Here is an 11,395-nt window from a genome sequence, read left to right on the forward strand (position 1 = left end):
AATTTAAACTACTTATGTAACATGACAGGCCCTAAATTAATTATTTCTTACTCAGGAAAACATCAAGGTCCTTTTAAGGCTCCTTGAGCAACAGTGATTGCAATAGCAAGCTAACGCTGAAAAGGTTGCATTATAATACCTTCCTATGAACCGAAATGATGCCTACATTTGAAAAGATGTGCACAGATTTTGTCACTTTTCTCAAAGACATATCAGAAATAGAAGATATCTAAAGATAGATGATCCAAATTATTAGAGGACCTAGGAGAATTTCACGAAGAAAAGATTAGGATCATTAATTTAGTGAGAGGGATGTGACAGAGGTATGAAAAGAACAATGTCAGGAAGAAGGCATACAAGACCCTGCTATTTAACCTCTTTAAAATACCAGAATGAGAAAGAAAAAGCTCAGGACTTAAAATACTGCACCTGCAATACTAATAAACGAACATGCTGTGTTACTCAGTATGTAACCTGTGGAATTCACTGTTTGAAAATATGACTGGGGCCAAGAGCTTGGGAAGACATTACTTTCACATTTTCCATACAGGAGCAATAAAAATATCATCCACCCCTACGCCAGCTGGGATAAAAACCTACATGGGATATAAATCTTCATCTCGCACGACAGTAATTGCTGCGAGCTAGACAAGGAAGCCTATTGCATAACTGTCCACTATGAGGGTTTTACTACCTCCCATGAAGCATGTGCTGTTGGCTCCTAGCGGAGATGGGCTGCTGGGAGGGACACTGCCGTTTTCCCTTGCCATCCCTCCCATCTCCATGTGGAGCAGGTCCTTTAGCTGTGCCAGGGACCTCTGCAGTGGTGAGTGGGACAGACCACCCTCCTCGATGCTCTCAGAAGAGAGGGTGTATTTGGTGGTGGTGTTCTGGTGAGTTCGCTGAAATGAGACATGCCTCTGGCCTTGGGACGTGTGAAAGCTGGTAGTCATTCATCTGGCTCCCTGCAGGAGCAAAATCCAGGGGTAGGAGTCAGCAGCAGGGAAGACGCCCATCTGGTGCAGACATCGGCGTTCCCCTCGAGACAAAGATTTTTGGGTGAATCACTGCCGCTGGGAGCCGCTGCGATCAGAAAGCATGAAGCAGTTCCCTTAGGCAGCTATCGCCCAGCTGGGGAATTGGTTTGGAGAAGAGGGCTGAAAGTCTGGATTTGACCCCAGATTTGATACAGAGCTGGTGCAGAGATTCAGAGTCTGGTGTTTGAAGTTGGTGCCCAACCCAGAGTTAGGGGGACTAAATTCAGGGGTGGTTGCCTCTGGAAAGGCTGCATCAAAATGTGAACCCGACGGGAAAGAAGTGCTGTCTCCTTGCCAAAAGATGCTTTATTGCTATTCATCTGCAGCATGGTTAGGTGCCAGCCAAGACTGGGACTCTGCTGCTTGAGGCAATGTTCATTCAGAGCAGCAGATATGAATCTCACAGATGTGGCTATTTCAGTGTCTAGAAGCGATGAGGAGCTGGGGAAACACCAAGGCCATGGGTTGTCCTAACATGCCAAAAAATTGGGCCAGTGATGTAAGTTCTTCTTAGCCTGTTAATTTTCAGGGTGAGGCCCTCAACTTTTCCCTGGGAAGAGGAATTCTGAAAGATATTTGCAAGTCAAATCAGTATTTTTTTGGACTTTCCTTACAAAATGGATTCTCAGAGAGTTTCCAGTTTGGGATCTTGGGTTTTGCATTTTGTATTTCATTCACATTTCAGAATTTCAAAACATCAGCTAAAAATTCTAATTCATGCCCTTTTCATGTTTCACAATGATTGCTGCCTGTTTTAGGATAAAGTTTTAGTGTAGAATATATGGCAAGAGGTTTGAAGCCTTCCATTCTGCTATTTTTAAACCCAATTAAGGGCAGCTGTTATACAGTACTAATTAAAAAATTCTTATCTTTCTCTACAGATCAAAGCGACCTTTGTTTGTTTTGCAATGAAACAGTCTGACAAAAAGTCAAACACAGAAAGTGTCAAACTGCTTCATTACAAAACAAACAGGAGACACTTTGATCTGTGAAAAAAGATAAGGTGTTTAAATTAGTAATAAATAACAGCTGCCCATCATGCTTTAAGGAAGGAAATAAAACTCCAATATTTCAAGTCTTTCATATGGGGATGTGCAAGCTGAGAAGCTCTCATGCAGTTAAAAGCTTTACCATGAAAACTGGGATAAAATTTTGAATTTTATATATTTATGAAGATGTATTTCTCAACCCAGAGCAAAGATGATGCCCATACTGATATATTTTGCCAGAGGAAATTTCCACTGACATCAATATCTGGTTATTAAAAACAATGCTTTTAATCACAACATACTTTAGGATGAAAAGCTGTGTTTAAAAGCATTCCAGCCTGCTCTGCCTGCAGACACTGGTTTCAGCTGTGGCCCTTCTAGGTGTGGTATGGAGACAAATATCAACCTGATCTATTTGAAGATGCTCCTGTTCATTGCAGGGGGGTTAGACTAGATGACCTTTGAAGGTCCCTTCAAACCCAAACTATTCTGTGATTCTATAATGCAGAAGCAGCTTCACCAACATGTTGCTGGCAGGTCTACAGCTGGTGCGATGCAGCTGCAGCGCTCCAAGCGCATATCGCCTGTTAAAGTCATTCTGGATCTATGGCTGTGCCCTTGATGCCTCTTTTCACTGCACCATGAAGCCACATGTGTTCGTGGAGGTGCTGGGGGGAAGGCAAGTGAGCTCAGGTCTTGCAGGTAGCCTTGGCTGTAGAGAGAGCAACTGATCCCAGCCTCCTCCACAAGAAATGAGGCGCCTTCCCAGTGTGGTCTTGCTGAGCTTTTCCACATTCCTGGGCCAGGGCAAGCATTTTGAAGCTGGCTCTGTCAAATATTGCCAAGAGCAATGCAAGCCTGCTCTTAGAGAAACAACACTTATCTATTACTAAGTATTTCCACTGATTCTCTCTGGATCTGTGTGTTGTGCAAACCCAGTGAAAGGAAACTCCTGTCCCAGGGAGCTATGCTCCTGGAGGGAGGATAAACCACAGGAGGACCCCGTTCCTGCTAACAAAGCCAGGGTGATGGATGACCAGGCAGTGAGTATTCGTCTTGCTCTTCCCTTCTACATTGCTGTAAACAGCCAGTGAATTTCCTACAGGAACCCTGTGGAAAGGGTCCTCAAAACAGTGTCCTGTGATCTCAGGGGCAAGCAAACATCAGTCTCAGTCCAACTCCTGGACCTCAACTCTGCCCCTTGTTCCCGGATCATTGAGAGCTGCTGGGCTATGCTGCTTGCTTTTCACGGCCTCCTGTTTACCTCACCTTTGGTCCTGCTCTGTGTTTACTGTTAAGCTGTTCATTCAAGTGCCATATAGTTTGTCAGGATTTGCTGAGGGAGCAAAGGTCTTCAAGCAGAAGACAAGAGCAGAGGAAAAACAGCCTCTGGCTGCCACACTTGTCCACAGCTTGCTTCAGAGAGGTTGCTCAAGATGGGCTGGCAGCTAATAAGTACAAAAAAAGATAGCAGTAGCAGTATGTCGGCAAAATTTGGAGGCCTCTGAGAATCCCCTTTGCGGTTGCTTTCGGTTGACTTCTTGGTGCCTTTATGATGATGATGATGCAGTCATTGCTGATTTTACTTCCAGGATTTTATCAGGAATGTTTTTTATGGTTGCACTAAGTCCTGAAATATAGATGGGGTGACTGTTTCTGCTGCCTCACCCCATCCCTTCACATTTACAGTCTCCCGTATTTGTGTTGTAGCTGTGGCAGATAAAAGAATATAAATAAATAAATAGTCATGGGGAGAAAGTATGCCTTTTACTTGCAGAATCATAGAATCATTTAGGTCAGAAGAGACCCTTGAGATCATCGAGTTCAACCGTTAACATAACACTACCAAGTCCACCACTAAACCGTGTCCCTGAGTGCTACATGTCTTCAAAATACCTCCAGGGATGGTTGGACCAAATCTTGCAGTTAGGAAAAAGACAAACTTTCAGGCACCTAAAGGGAGGTTCCCCCTCTCTCACTCAAATCCTACAGTAATAGAAGACATCAAGGTTTAGCATTTTAGCTCTTCAAAGAAGAAAACCCAGGCAGGATGGGCCTTTTTGACAGGATCCTTGATATTTATGTGAAGTAGCCACAGGCCTCCAGCGCTGTAAGAAACCTCTGTCATTGTTGTGACCGGAATACCATGAAATTATTTGGGATGCAAGAAATTCAAGGCTGTGAGTGAAAGGCAATAACTTGTTGTTTAAGAGGTAAACAGAAGCGAGAGCCACTGGAGGGGAATGCTAACATACGCAGGAACTAGGACAACCAATCTGCATATTAAAGGACAGCAAAAATATTGTGTGCAGGTGGAAAACAGGTGATTGTTTACACAGTTTCAAAGGAACTCTTGAAATAATATTTATGAAGGGTCAGGAGAGGAAAATCCAGCTGTTTATCCAGGAAACCATACTGAATAAAACTGGAAATGGCAACAGTGCCAGGGGTCAAGACCGGGCGTGGGTGTTCCGTTTCAACCACTTCCCTCATGCGGGTGGTGGCATTAGGGAAAGGTGGCTGCGCAGGTGGCTGGGGCCTCAGGTTGTGACTTCTTTGGTGAGAGCAGGTCTGAAGAAGGAAGCTTCTGTGTAGGTTAAGAGTGATCCCCATTCAGAGGCAGTATGATGTAAATGTGGAGGATTAGAGCTTAGAGGCTAAGGTGAGGAGGTGGTTGGAGGAACCAAAGGAATAAACAAGCTGGAGGTAGAATTATGCATTTTGCTGTATTTTCCAGTCTGGGAGTCTGAGGTGTCACAGCTGAGGTTGCAGGACTGGTCCTAAATGAAAACTATCCCTGTCCAAAAGGACTACCTCCATCCTATATATGCCCAAGCAGTACTTACCACAGGGACTGTCCTCTCTGCATCCCTCCTGGCTGGGTCTGTCATTTTGGTGACTCAAGGATTCCCTTATTTCCTCTAGCTCGTATTTATGTCCCAAAATCACAGCCCCTTTCCCCACTAACCTCTCCCCCCCGGCTCACCAGGGAAGGTCAGTCATCTCTCCAGGCGTTAATCAGCTTCCTTGGCAGCCTTCCCTGGGGAGGGGACCCAGTATCTTTATGAAGCCCACGTGCTCTGTGGCTGTGCCGTCCTATGTAGGCTGCGAGTGGCACCTCCAGAGGCTGTCCTGGAGCCACCCCTTCAGCTGCAACCTGCAAGATAGTTCCACAAAGACCCTTCTTTGCTTTTCTCCTCAAGACGTTTGCAAAGATGAAATAATCCAACACACACAACACCATGCTGTGGTGGAGTCGGTGCTGCTGGGGTTGCAGGCAAGCTGTGGGATTGCTAGCATGAGGATCGTTTCAGCCAGTTTTCCTGTCTATCTGCTTAATATGGGTGGAAGCCCTTCCTTTTCCAAGCACGCACTGAGAGGTGAGGCAGGCTTGGTAAGCCAGACATCACCGATGCGTGTGAGGGGTCTGTGTTGTGCCATCTAGCTCAGGTTGGCAGCACAATTACACAGACATGCAAGCCCTGCCGTCAAATCCCAAAGAAACCGTTCGTCCCCATGCTCTGGAAATAGCACAGCACCAGGCATGTCCTGTGCCTTACACCTTTCCTCCAGGACGCTAAGCTGCCCGTCCCTGTGGAGCTGCGTCTCTGCTGATGTCCTCATTTTGCATGCTGCAGTCAAGGAGTAAGGAGACTCCAGTCATCTCTGCTCTGAGTGCAGCCTTGGTTCATGACTTGCAGCCTCGGAGAGGGCACACATATCACATAACCACACTAGGATTATGGCCCGGTCCCACGCGTCAACGTGGAGGGCTGCATCCCAAGTTGCTCTGTCTGGTGGGGTGTCTGCACATGTTGTGGTAACTGGGTCTCCAAATGGGTGAATCAGCCCACAGTGGAAGAGGAGCACAAGATTTCAGAGCCATGACCTCCTCCAGGGCACACCAGGAAATTTGGGGACAGGATGTCTCACACCCTTTTCTTTCTTAACACAAGGTCACATCTAGACGAGATTATAGTCCTTTGGCCTTAGTGGAACTTCCCACCTACTGGCTCCCCAACTTAATTGAGAATTAGTTTTCAGTCACTTCCTCTCAGCAGCCACTCTGAGAAGCTCTGGTCCATGAAAACAAAGCGCTTGCCTTGGCCTCATGCTAGAGCTGAACATGCCAAGCAGATAGCCAGTCAGCCGTTTCTTCCCATCACTCCAGTGGGGGATCGCTGATGCTTTGATCATGTCCTATGAGTGAGGACAGCTGGGCTGTAAATCAAGGTCCCTGCTGCTCTGAACTCTTTCCTCCAACCGGCACCATAGATAGATGGGACGTGTTTTTCCTCTCCTTGCAGAGGTGAGCCAGGGTGAAACCTAGGCCTGGCAACTGGGCCATTCGACCTCTCTGTGCCATTAACTTGTTGCTTTTGCAGGAATTTTCCACCTTAAAACCCCATCTTTCTTCTCCTCTTCCAGACAAATAGTATAGGCAAGAGGTCAGCTTCTTTCCTGTGTAAAGTACCATCAAATTACACTTAGATGATAAGCTGAAAAAGTGACAAATTTCTTTTTATAGCTTCTTTATTGCTCCCTGTCTGAGTATATAGAATGAGGAGATCTGTGATTTACATGGTAACTTTAAGGCTTCTCTGTGAAGGAGTCTGGGGATTGCAAAACAGACTGAGATAATTTTAAGGCAAACAGGTAATAAAAAAATAAACAATGAATGAGTAGCTACTGGGGCATGCATGCTGTCTCTTCCATCTTAAATGGCACAAAGGCAGTGAACGAGAGGCCAAAGACATTGAATTAGGAAGGAAAGTCAAAGGAGCCTCAATAATGCTTCTGATGGTTACTCAACCTCCAGCCAAAGCTTCACTTCTGCAATCACTTTTCCAGTGAGCTCATGACCTCTGTTAAACATGCTATGACCCTGGAGGAGTTGTGTTCAGTGACTGGCTCTGGAGCAGCCTTATACTCCAGGCAAATACCCATCCGCTTTTAAGATGGAATTTAATACATTTCTGAAATGTAGTGCCTGAGAGAACGGAGGACCAGGCTGGGTGAGCCAGGCAGCCTATACAATCTCACATTCCTCAGATGGAGACAGGTAGGGGATTTGTACCATTCTTGTACAAATCAGGACTAGGGTTACATTATATATATATATATATACTTATATATATATATATATATATATATATATATATATATATATATATATACTGGACTTTTCTCTTCCCCTCTTTGGCTGCCAGCTTGTATCACCATCCTCATTTGAATTTCCCAAGTCTCTCTTTTCAGTTCCAGAGGGGTTTTGTCCATCAGACAAAACATTAGTTAGAGCCTGTGTTGATGCTATCACACTCATTTTGTGTCCTTGTAGATGCCAAGTGAGTGAAACAACCTCCTTGTCTGTGCAGTCCCCAGAGGGCTGCCCATCCCCTCTCTGCATTCCACCTGGTGCAGGTAAACACCAGGGCATTAGAAAGGCACCCATAACCTTTGTATGCATTTGTGTGTCCTTGCTTCTACAAAAGCATGATCCACAACTTCTCTGCTCTGGTGGGCAGGTTATGTATTTGCATCTGAGCTTACAGAAGTTTGGGATCCAGGCTAGGAACATAGGGCTAAAGCTGCCACAAAACCTACCTCCATTTCTTTGGGCATCACTCCCAAGTTCAGTGACAGACAAGGGAAGGACCAGGTCTGGTGAGCACTTGGCACAGAAATTTGCTTGAACTTCTGGATCTCCAAGGGAGACATATGTGTTAGAATTTCTTCTTGGGGACTGTCTTACTGAAAGTTGGGTGAAGAGGCCAATTCTTTGAGTCCTTCCTGCTGCAAACAGTGTCTTTTCTGGTCACTGCTGTCAGATGTAATACCCACACAGGAAGCTCTGAAGGATGCTTTGAAGCAACTGAATGTGTTTGAAGCACTGACAAGCATTTTAGCTTGCAGTTCTTGAGTGAAGTTGCTGAACATGTGAATTTCAAAGCCTTTTGAGCAATCTCAAAATCTCAATTCTGAGATTTAGAGTGATGATGGGATGAAAAGGTAGTATGCAGGATAAACAAGGAAGTCAATACTTCCTCCCAGGCAGCAGTTTCCCACAGACAAACAGGATGTCTGCCATGCAGAAAAATGACAGCAGTAAACTCTGCCATGCCCGCTGGCCAGTGCTGTGTTTTGGAGAGGCAGGAAAACCCATCATGCTGGTGCAGCTGCCCGATGAGAGCAGGTGATTAGAGCACAACAGGCAGCCCTGCAAAACCACCAGGCTGATGCCAGAATCCTGCAGTTGTGTGGACCATGTCTGAGTCATGTGCAGTGTCCAGAGACTTCCCTTATGGTGCGGAAAATGAGCAAGGTTTTCCTCTGAGTGCTTCATTCTTCCTGGCGTGAATTGCTGTTGTGACCTCCAGGTGCAGGCACGTCAATTACAAAACCACACAAATTAATGCCTGACCCTTCTAACAAAGTACCAGCAGAGGGAACACACAGGAAACATCCTGAGCCGTGAAAGAAACTCAAAGTCACTCAACCAAGGAAAACCCAGGCAGAGCAGGTAGAGCTAACAATGTACACTGGAGGTGGCAACTGCACTGCACCATGCCTCCAGGTGAGCATGTCCAAACACGTGCAGTTCTCAGGGCATCTGCAGGCCCTGCATGCACTCCCTCTGAAGACTGTGTATCGCTCTGCAGCTCCTCGATGTTATGTCATTACTTGATCTCAAAGGGTTGCTAATGAGCTTTGGGCATTCTCCATTCCTGAAAAGGTCCAGTGGGATATCCCAGCTGCATGTGCTGCTTGCGCTGGAAGTAATGAGATAGAACTCAGAACCAGAATCCAGGATGCAAATGCAGCGCTGGGTACACCAACAGACCTGCCAGTTTGCAACACTGGTGACACACACCCACAAAGATATGACATAGCTGAGGGCAAAAGCCAGACTTTGCTTTCTTCTCTGCTGACATGAAACAAATGTCTGTTCCAGAATTGTATGGGAGTGACTCCTGACCTTGCCTAAAGAAAAATTAGAATTAGTTTTGTTCTGAAGGCTGTACATGGTCAGGAATAAGCTGTGCTCGGGACTCACATCTGGAGATTTTTATCCCACTCTAACAACATTGCTTTTGAGAACTTTCCAGTGTCCTCTGTCTGAGGGCTGCAGATGGGACCATTCCCTTTATGTGTGAATTCATGTACCACATGAAAGTCACATTGATATGTAGAGGAAATCCTCAAAAATGTACATTCCAAATCCAAACCCAGGGGTTTGGTTTTCCCTGAGAAGTATTTGGCACTAGCTTATGCAAATTTTACAGCTTTCAGGAGTTTGGGGTGAAACCATGCTAGGCCACCTTTTTGCAGAGTGCAGAAGTGGAGATTCTGGTCCTCAGTGCCTGCAAGCAGCAGGTGATCATCACTGTAGGGACGGAGGAGAACTAGGTACTGCGTGCCACTTGCTGTAATGCATGCCATAGACATTAGACAGCTAGCTGCTGCTTGCTGCTACGGGGCACCCACATCACCTCAGTTGCTGACTCAGGCCTGCTGCAAGTGATAAGTGAGGAGGATGGTGTCTTTCCAGCCTGGGGTGATTCCTCCTGGGAGCCAATACGAGAAAGGGATGGCTCTCAGCAACAGATATTTACTTCTGAGGTGTGGCTCTCTCTACGCCACCTCTGCCAAGGCAGATCACGGGCTGTGCAGGGTTTCCAGAGTCCACAGGGCATGGGAGCACAAGCGCCGGACACCACGCACGTTCTCAATGGTGCTGTGTGCATGCTGGGGAAATCGGGGGGTCATGTTGGGCTGCTTGGCTGCTGGTGGCATGCAACACGGCACCAGGGTCCCCCAGTGGTGGTGATGCTGGTGGGAGGCTGTTGACATTTTCTTATCCCCTGAATGTAACAGTCTGCCCTAACGCTTGGTGATATCATCAGTGATGAAGTCATAGGGCTATGTGTGATCTCGACAAACATGCAGTCACTCTGGGGCCAGGCCATGCAACCATTCAGTGTAGAAGGCATTTTGTCTTGGGAGATATTTCATCACTTGACAACTGAGATGTATTTGAGTTTCATAAGAAGGCAGTGATGGCCTCACTGGCTTGGACCGAGATGCTCATCTAGGGCTAGGTGTGGTGGGGTCCAGGAGGTCAGGCAGGCTGGGGTGGAGGGGGATGAGGTGTGGGAAAGAATGAGACAGAAGCACCGTGGCTGCTGAGCGTGAGTTCACCTTGGATGCTCAGCCTGAGGCTGCTGCGTGCCAGTGGAGCGTGGGTGAGGAGCCTGCATGTGGCCAGATGTCTTCTTCACAGGCTGCAGTCGCCATGAACATGCACCCGTTTCAAAGCACCGCCCTGCCACAGGCACAGGTAGGAAAGTGTAATAGCTGCCAGGAGGCCAGGGAACCTGGGGTAACTCAGGAGCATGCACGTTTCATTATTGCTGGGATGGCTTGGCACAGGGAAGAAATTTGTAACTGACGACAGGTTTGCCAGAGCAGTCAAACAGAGTGGTGTAACAATAGGAATATGCATTTCAAATATTTGATTTTGCCTTGTAATTCCTTGCAGGCTGCTCCCAGTTAACAAGGGGAATTTTATCAACCCAAAAGCGACTTTGATATGGTGAATTCTCAGCTCTTGATCTTTAAATGTTCTCTCCCCTGCCTCCCTCAGGGAAAAAAACCCAAAACCAGCAATATAGGTTTTTTTTTTAAGTGGCATGTGTGGACAGTAGAAAGCTTGAGCAAGGGAGTGGTTCTTGTCTCTGCTGAAAGTAGCACATGGGGCTGGGGCATGACAGGTTAACAAGGATAAAATTTCCTCATATTTTTAAAGCTACAATTTTATAAAAACAATTTATCAATGGTAAAATCTGTCCCAGCATGATGCTTCTGATATTTTATCCAAATACTTAGCAGGAACAGTGCTGATGTTCTGATCTCACAAATCCATCCTGGCTGCTGACACTGACTGCAGTCTGATTTGTCCTGCTACTATGCTCATTGCTGTAGAGTGGAGTTCCCACTCCAATAGGTTATTTTGATAGACTTCACCTGTCAGCCTGATTTACAAAGGTGCTTTTGAGCACATTCATGTGTTGTGGTTGTTTGCTATAACAAACGACTGGATGCAAAAGGGTCTTTCCACTGTTCTGCGCTGTTCTCCAATACCCAGACTTCCAGGTGAGCTTGTCATTGCTGATTTAATACCCACCAGGGAGATTGGCATCCCAGCTCATCTGGGCTTGTTTTGCCTTACAGTGCAACCTTCCAGGAAGGTCCTTTTCTTTATGTAGATACCTTTGCAGCAACACCTGGGGGCTTTCTCTGTAGGGCTCAGAAGTCTCTAAGGCCTAGGCACAAAAAGCCAACAGTTATAGCATCTGCCAGAAGAGAGAG

Source organism: Pezoporus wallicus, unplaced genomic scaffold (genome assembly GCF_028554395.1).
Source record: "Pezoporus wallicus isolate ANWC-B61680 ecotype Strahan unplaced genomic scaffold, APGP_CSIRO_Pwel_v1 contig_5352, whole genome shotgun sequence".
Lineage (NCBI taxonomy): Eukaryota > Metazoa > Chordata > Aves > Psittaciformes > Psittacidae > Pezoporus > Pezoporus wallicus.